Raw genomic sequence first — 8,272 nt, 5'->3', positions numbered from 1 at the left:
ATTATTTTGAAGGCTAAAAATACTTTCTGATATTTTCTTTCCTGCATGCTGATTATACCCCTTGCAATTTGTTTGTTTTGTTTGAAGTTGTGGGTTTGTTTCATTTCCAACACAATAAATAATCATAAAACGTACAACCAAACATCCCAAATTCACTATCCCACAACCCTTTCTAATAAAGAAGGCAGTTTATCCATTATCCAATGCGAGACCTTTTTTTCTCAAAGTGTTTTTTTTTTATACATTTTCGCCAAACCTGCGTTGTGTTCTCGCTATAGCCAATCAGATTCAGGATAGACATTGTTAACGCACACCTGTTCTAGACATTCCTTGGACTGGGGTTGATGTGGAATGCCAACCTATTGAAGATCTTCATTGTGCAGTATGCAAATGAGGTGTTTTGGCGCTCGCTGTTCGAAGAAGACTGGTTGTGGAAAATTACTGCACACATCTCGGCCATTGCGTTTCGAGGAGAGCAGCATGGCGGCCGTGGGGACATCTCAGCTCATCGTGGGACTTGGACTTCGCCTTTTCTGATGAACTTTACTTGCAAAAACTATCAAAATTCTTACCAAAGCTGGTCATGTGCATTCAGGAATTATTTCAAGACATGCTGGTTCACTTTTTACAACAATTTAGTGTGATATTCTTGAGGAAAAACTCGGTCAAAAATTCGGCAAGAAATGAACCTGTGCTTTTTGTCGGGCAAGCCACGTGAACCACGTGCGTTTTGCCAACAAGCCATGCCTGTGAAGTGCTTTGTGAGGCCAGATAAAACCTTTTGACTCAGTCAAAACTGCAGCACATTATTTGAAACACAATTCACAGTGTTGAACCCTTCAGAACACTATTATGGGTTCCTTGAAGTACTCTATTTCGACTACAGAGACTTTTACAAGCAAATTAATTAAGTCTGTGTCGAGATTTGGGAGTGGCCGTTCCTCCGTTGAGCCATCGTATACTACAAAGAAAACTTCATGACCAAAGCCGAAATTTTTTCATGCACCGACATCCGTTTAGGTAAACTTATTTTTTGAGAGTCTTCCTTTAACACAATCACCACAAAGTAGTTGTCTTTTAACTGACTCCATTTTGTCCAATAAAGTGACTCAGTTTAGACCTAAAACTGTAGCATTTATAGGTTTAATTTTTTCTCAACAGCGTCGGTGAAAATGACCGGGAAGTCGGCGGTGCGCGCGGTGGACCGAGACGGGGGAACAACGAAGCGGAGACCCACCCAGCCAGTGCCGTCCATCCAGCGGGGTGCGGGAAGAGGGAAGTTCATTCTACTGCCGTCTCTCATGAGCACAGAGTCTTCAAGGGACAGGTTAAGACCAAACTGAATAAAAAACATTCTTTCTTCAAAAACGGTGTTTTGTTCTCACAAGTTATTTGTTCGGGGAAAAAAATGTCCGTATCCTGCCACCATGTTCCTTTTTTGTATAAAAAAATTATAAAACGTGAAGGCAGAAAATGAAGTTCTTTCCTTTTTGAGTTTGTTAACCTCCAAAAATAACTCTCATTATCTCTAAATACTTTTCCCTTGGAAAGTTACCCCCCCCCCCCAATAATTTTTTTATATTTTATGCTCAAAATTGTTTTTCCATCAGAATTTTTTTTTCATTCAGTCGAAATATTATTTTGTCGCTGGAATGAAATAGTTTATTTTGAGGGAAATAACTTCATTCCAGGGAATGAAAGGAATAGTATTGAGGATTTTATTGAATAATTATTAAATTTGTTTGGCCTAATTAATTTTTTTTAACTTTCACTTTATAGCTTCTCCGTCTGAGAGACATGTGAAACCAGATGGCAGTTAGAGTATCTATGGATATGTGGTTTGTGGACGAACAGTGGAGTCATCGCCTGAGTCTTCGCTGGAGTCATCGCCGGATTCAGGTAAGGAAAACTTGGCAAAATTCGACCTCCACTCTAGTCAAGTTTGCTCAAGTGTAATTCTCCTCTTTGATAAAAAATTAGCTTTTATGGCCTTAATTGCCATACTCCTAAACATTTTTAAGAAGAACAGTAGAGAACAACATCCAAGAGAAGTTTCAGAAAGGCTTACAACAGACCAAACTATTTGTCAACACTACAAAGAAGCATACATCCCCAAAGGCCCCCCCCCCCATACAAACTCAATGGAAGAAAAAATCATCAGAACTACATCGGAGGCACAGAATGTATTTGGGTTGAACCCATAAACAGTCAGCGTGACAGCTAAATAACAGCTAGGTAGTTTCACTAGGTAGTTTATTATGTTGGACCATTACCCCTTGCACCCCCCCCCCCACAAACAATTTTAATCACTTGAGCAACCTTGCAATACAGACATACAAAAACTAACTTTTTCAAGTTTTTCAGTTTTGGAAAAAAAAAAGAATTAAAAAAAAAAAATGATTAAAAATGAATTTGACTTGAAAGAAAACAAGTTTAGAAAAATAAACAATAAAAACAATTACTGATAAAAACTTACTTAAAAAAGAAAAAGAAAAAAAAATGAAATGCAATAATAGTGGAGGTCGGAAAATGCAAGTTGTCCTTAATCAAGACCAAGACAAGACGAAGACATCGAAGTGTAAGAGAAGATCTAACCCGTTCTCTTGCAGAGTCCCACCCTCGCTACCACCCCTTTCCCCCCTCCAAGATGTTCTGCGATCTTGTTGATGTTGTCCCTTAATATTGTGTAGCTTTCAAGGGGACATCGCATTGTCTTTGGTATTTCTTGATTTGCATATTGGTCGAAGCCAGTGATGCTTTTTAATTAGGAGACTTTTCTGGAAATTTCTTGCGAGGGGTTGATACTTCAAGTCATCAGTTGTCATGTTTATCTATAAGTTGTCATAACGTTTAAATAAACAATTTGTAATTCAAATAGGCCTAAATAATATGCTTTTCTTACTAATTTTCAATATTGTCTCAAAAAAGATGAGCATGTAATTGTCTTGAAAGAAAAACATCTTTTTTATTTTATTTTATTTATTTTTTTTTTTTGGGGGGGGGGTCTTTAACTTAAGCTGCAGCGCAGACCTATTAACTGTAAGCACAAAGTGACCCTCAACAATAAGAAATAGTCTAATGCTTGATATGCAGTCAAATACTCATCAAGTCCAATCAGCATTCATTTGATGGTATGTTTAATTTAGGAGTAATAAATATATAATTTAGAACATCTAAATTAATATTTATGCCTAATAACAGCAATACATCAAATCTGAATGCAGACATGTTTAACTTAAAGAGCATAAAGTTTAGTAAATTCAAAATTAGTAAAGTAAATAAAAAATATATGTAACCCTTCTCAACAGATTAAGTTCAAACTAAAGGAAAATAGAATTGAAGATTTGATGATTGATTTAGGAAATTTAAATATATAATTTAGACATTAGCTAAATTAATATTTAAATAATCCTAATAATATCAGCATTCCATTCTGAATGTTGGACATTTTCGATAAAGCATGAACAACAAAGTTTAAGTCAAAATGATAAACTAAATTGCTGTATCCCTTACTTATTTAGACCAAAATAAAAAATAAAAATAAAAATTGAAAACTTGTAAGAAATACAAGTTTCAGTTAAAGCTGTAGTCCTGAAATGCAAATGAGTTTGAGTTTTATTTCTTTTATGGCTCATTCCAAATACGTTGTCTAAAATATAAATCAATCAATTGGTGAGCGCTGCAAAAAAAAAAAAAAATGTGAAGAAAGAAGAAAACAAAGAAATCAACACAAGAGAGGAGAAGACAAAACATACAAAGATAAGAGAAGAGGGACAGGAACAAGCCAAGAAAAAAGACTCAGCAGCCGATTTCACAAAACTTTACACAACTGCGTAAGCCCCACTTGCGCAACGTCTATGGCGCAACTTACATCATAAACGTTGTGCAAGTGGATTTACGCAGTTGCGTAAAGTTTCGTGAAATTAGCTACAGTGAGGTAAGTATGAATGGTAAGATAGAAAGGCCTAGAGTATTTAGTAAAGGCCTAGAGATAAGACTAACTCTCTATTCTTTCAGCAGGTGTCCTGGTACAGGTTAAGTATAAGGTGTGACTGGTGTAGTGCTTAGTCTTGATTCAAGATGCTCAATCTCATTGCCTTTGCAGCGCCACATTTTAATGAAAAAAAAAAAATGCCTTGAATGAAAAAATCTGATGTCTTTAATCAAAACTAAGAACTATGCCGTCACTAGACTTTGAGTAGATGGTGAAGTCTCTCCCTCTGATGTCTCTGATGATGAGTGAGCCGGAGGTCAGTGAGGTCAAGGGTCGCAGCAAAGGGCAAGTTTAACATCATAGGTTAAGTATGGGTAAGAACGCTAACCATTTTCTCCACAGGGCTAACCAAACTTTTTCTCCCAGCAGGTTTTTAAAACTAAATTCTCCATGTACCTAACCTTTTCTTTCAGCCTTTACCTGTAGCCTCTAAACATGTTCTAATCCACTCTCTTTTTGTTTTGTCTTCCACAGTGTCCTGTTCTTCCTAGTCTTGGCCAAGACTATAGTGATCGTATTGGATAGTGTACTACGCGCAGTTGGTTGTAAATCACTAAAGTGCGCCCTTTACGATATGATTTAATTTACTGGCGAGGCTAAAATCTACCCCATAGCTTGCCAGTATAGTCTAGATTTCAAGCTCACCAGTATATTAAATCATACAGTAAAGGGCGAGCTTTAGCGCTGTACAACTGCGCACATGTACACTGTTCATTAACGAGCACTATCTTGGGCCAAGACTATGTTCTTCATAATCGGATTTTGTATCAGGTTAAGTATTAGGTAAAGTATGTTTGAGGTTGATCGAGAAATACTCGATCCCTTCACAGCTACAGTTTCAAGTGTAATACAAATTTTGACGTCACAGCCCTGTTTTTACTGAGAATGTTTTGCAGGAGTTGAGCTCAGTCTAATTTTTTCGAATTATTCCTTGCAAATGTGTGACGTCAAACTTGTACCGCAATCGCATTTACAGGAAGTATGAACTGAGCTTAACCATGTTTTTGTTTTCCACTTTCTATTAACAGCTATTCCAAAGTAGATGTTGTGGCAAGGAATCGTGCACTGATGGCATCTCTTGGCCACTGTAGATGACATTATTGGTAAAGTATTGGGCACTTTCTGAGGTAACGGATAGTACCAATGTTGAAGGCAAAATTCTAGACTTCATTTCTATCAATCTTAAATTCAATCTTGCATTCAAGCCTTGACTATTTTTTTCTGAAAGACCCGACTCCATCTGTTCATCTACTCTGTTACCAAAAAACCCATGTCAAGTCAATATGGTGAACCTGACTTTTGCTAATTGATTTGATCTAAAAATGCTAACCTTTCTAGATGTAAGTTTTTCTTCCAGGAAGCAGATTATCGGTTCTTTCTGAAGATGATAAAGAAGTCTGTGCTGACATTGTAAGAGTGTTGATGGATGATGACTTACAAAAGGTTTGGTAATGTATCAAGTTTTTACAAGTTTAGGCCCTGTCACACAGGCCCCGATAATGAGAACAAGAACAAGAACTGCACGTCTTCGATTGGTTGAAAGTCTTCGCGCAGAACACGCAAATCGAGTGCGTGCATTTTTATCTCTCTCGATTTCCTTATAAGGTCCTGTGTGACCGGGCCTTTACTTGTGAAGAAAGAACTTTAAAAATGGGACAATCGCTCAGGAAATTTTGAGAACTATGAACATATCTAAACATTATTTTATCCTTGAAAATATACTTCAGCCAATCCTTGAAATTATAAAGAAGAAAAAACAAAGTTTTTGAATCCTGCTAAAAAATCTTTCAAGTACTATCTATGGACAGAAGCAAACAGTATAGTTAAAAAAAACAGCAGCCAAGATACTTGTGACATTTGGGATTGGACATCCATGGACAACCTTCAAAACCATCGAGTTAAAAACAACTTGAGAATGAAACAACTTGAGCACTTAAAAGCAAGTTGTTTCATTCTCAAGTTCTTTTTACAAAGTTCTGTTCTGAACTATCACCCAAAACTGCAACCCTTCCTGAAGCAATGGAAGTAAGCTCTTCCTGCAATTGAATTTTTCACAAACAAAATGTTATGAACTCATGGTAACAAAGTGATCTGTGTCTTCTTTTCTGTTCCCTCATAGTTGAGAAGTCTTTGGTAGAGTGGTGACTACAACAGCTGTTCGGATGGACACCACCGATGCATCGTGAGTGCATACCACCTGGGGTTCAGCGAGCACCTTGACTGAAGGCTACTTTCTGTTGTGTTGTTGCAAGGACACAGATGCGAATACTTTAAGACAAACCACTTGGTAAGTTTGAAAAAATTAGTCCAAAACATTTCTTGCAACAGAGTCCAGCTTTCTCCAGAATACAATCAAAGTACACTGATCAAAACATTGAGTTGTTGGCAACCACCAGGGCCATGTTTCATAAAGCTGCTTAGCACAAAAATTTGCTTATCATGAAATTTTTTGCCTCGATAAAAGTAGGATTACCAACTGAATTTCCACATAATTTTCAAGACTAAGCAAACAATAGCTGAACACCAGTATCAAGCAATAGAAAAAGAATGGAAATTTGGTTGGTAAGAGGAAGAAATTTCATGCCAAGCAAATTTTCGTGCTCAGTTCTTAACAGAACCAACACTACTTTAAAGAGATTCGCACATGCTGCTACCGCAAACTTCACCTAATTAAACTCCCACCTAGTCTTGGTTCCAAGACCATTGGTGTTGCGCGGTCACACACAACCATTGTTTCGATCTATGTGTTTATGCGCAGCAAATTGTGCACGCTTGTAATAAATGAACATAGATGGAGCTTTGTATTTCTGATTCCCAGACCGGATTTGTTGTTAGGGGGAAAAGAACACTAGTCACAGCGCCCTCTTTGTTCATTCATTACAAGCGTGTGCAGTTTGCTGTGCATAGATCGGAACGTTGATTGTGTATGACCCTGCAACAGCAATGGTCTTGGAACCAAGACTAACTCCCACCATGCAAGGTTTCAAATCCTACTTTGACTTGTTTAAAGAGAAGAATCGGCAAATTTTGCAAAAGAGTTAAAGGTTTTAAATTTCATTTGTTCCAGCTATTCTCTGTGAAAACTAAGTCAAGATTTTTAAGATTTTTTTTTTTTAAAACCACATCAACAACAAAGTGAATGTTGTGTGATGTGAGTTGAAGAGCTGATCTGGGCCCAATTACATGGAGCTGCTTAGCACAAAAAAAATTGCTTAGCATGAAACTTCTACCATGATAAAAACGGGGGATTACAAACAAAAATTCCGTTTGTTAAATATTTCTTGTTACTCGTATTCAGCTGTTGTTTGCTTATCCTGAAAATCATGTGGAAATTTGGTTGGTAATCCTGTTTTTATCAAAGAAGAAATTTCATGCTGAGCAAATTTTTGTGCTTAGCAGCTCTTTGAAATTGGGCCCCGAGCTTGAGAAGAACACATGAGAAGAACACATTCAGTCTGTCCTTCTCAGAACAACTGATATTGTATTAAAATATTTCATAAAAGTTCATTTCTTTTTAATTTTTAATTTTCTTCTGCAGATTGAGATGATGACCTTTAAGATAACATACACCCAACCTTGAGGCTCATCACTGCTTTTTAGACTGTGCCAATAGCTGAGGAAGGACTGCATAAGTCTAGCCAGATGATTCTTCACTATCAGTTCAACCGCCGTTCAAGTGACATACACTTTGCATTTCAGACTTTGTACCATCAGCTTAAAGACTGTGGGAAGTCTACCCAGATGATTTTTCCGCTGCATGTTGAACCATTGAAGTGACCTAGGATCAGCGTAAAGGCATACCAAAACTTTTTAGACTTTGTGCCACCAGCTCAACGAGATTGCGTCAAGTCTTGCCAGGTGACACTCATTGACAAGTTCAACTATTCAACTCATGTAGGGCATGTAGGGATGTTGAGGAGACCAAAATAATTAAACTTTTTGGACGATGTGCCACCATCTAAAGGTCTTAAGACTCTGCTACAAGTTCAACCATTGGATTTGGTCTACATGGACAACACTTTTTAGACTACCACCAACTGACAATAGTTAGACTGGGTCAAGTATAGCCATTATGATTCCCCACGTATGTTCAACTGAAACAAGCAGGATCATGACAGCGCCTTATTGGATAAAGACACTTGAAGAGAGGAGCTTAGGCTATGTCTGAGTTTGTGACTGCAGCTATGGCTGTGGTATGGCTGTGGTTGTTGCTATGGCATCGCGCTTAAAGGAACACGTTGCCTTGGATCGGTCGAGTTGGTCTTTGAAAAGCGTTCG

The 8,272-nt window shown here is 37.5% G+C and overlaps 1 long non-coding RNA gene across 1 annotated transcript; it reads left to right on the top strand.

Annotated features, from left to right (window-relative positions):
* Positions 1 to 891: 891 nt before the first annotated feature.
* On the top strand, positions 892 to 2,168 carry LOC139951701 (uncharacterized). The gene is made up of 3 exons (XR_011787823.1): positions 892 to 1,020; positions 1,162 to 1,327; positions 1,780 to 2,168. It is a non-coding gene; the product is annotated as an uncharacterized lncRNA (long non-coding RNA).
* Positions 2,169 to 8,272: the final 6,104 nt, after the last annotated feature.

Source organism: Asterias amurensis, chromosome 19, assembly GCF_032118995.1.
Source record: "Asterias amurensis chromosome 19, ASM3211899v1".
In the NCBI taxonomy this organism is placed as follows: Eukaryota; Metazoa; Echinodermata; class Asteroidea; order Forcipulatida; family Asteriidae; genus Asterias; species Asterias amurensis.
The sequence above is the reverse complement of the archived record's forward strand: the minus strand, read 5'-3'. Positions and strand labels throughout refer to the sequence as shown.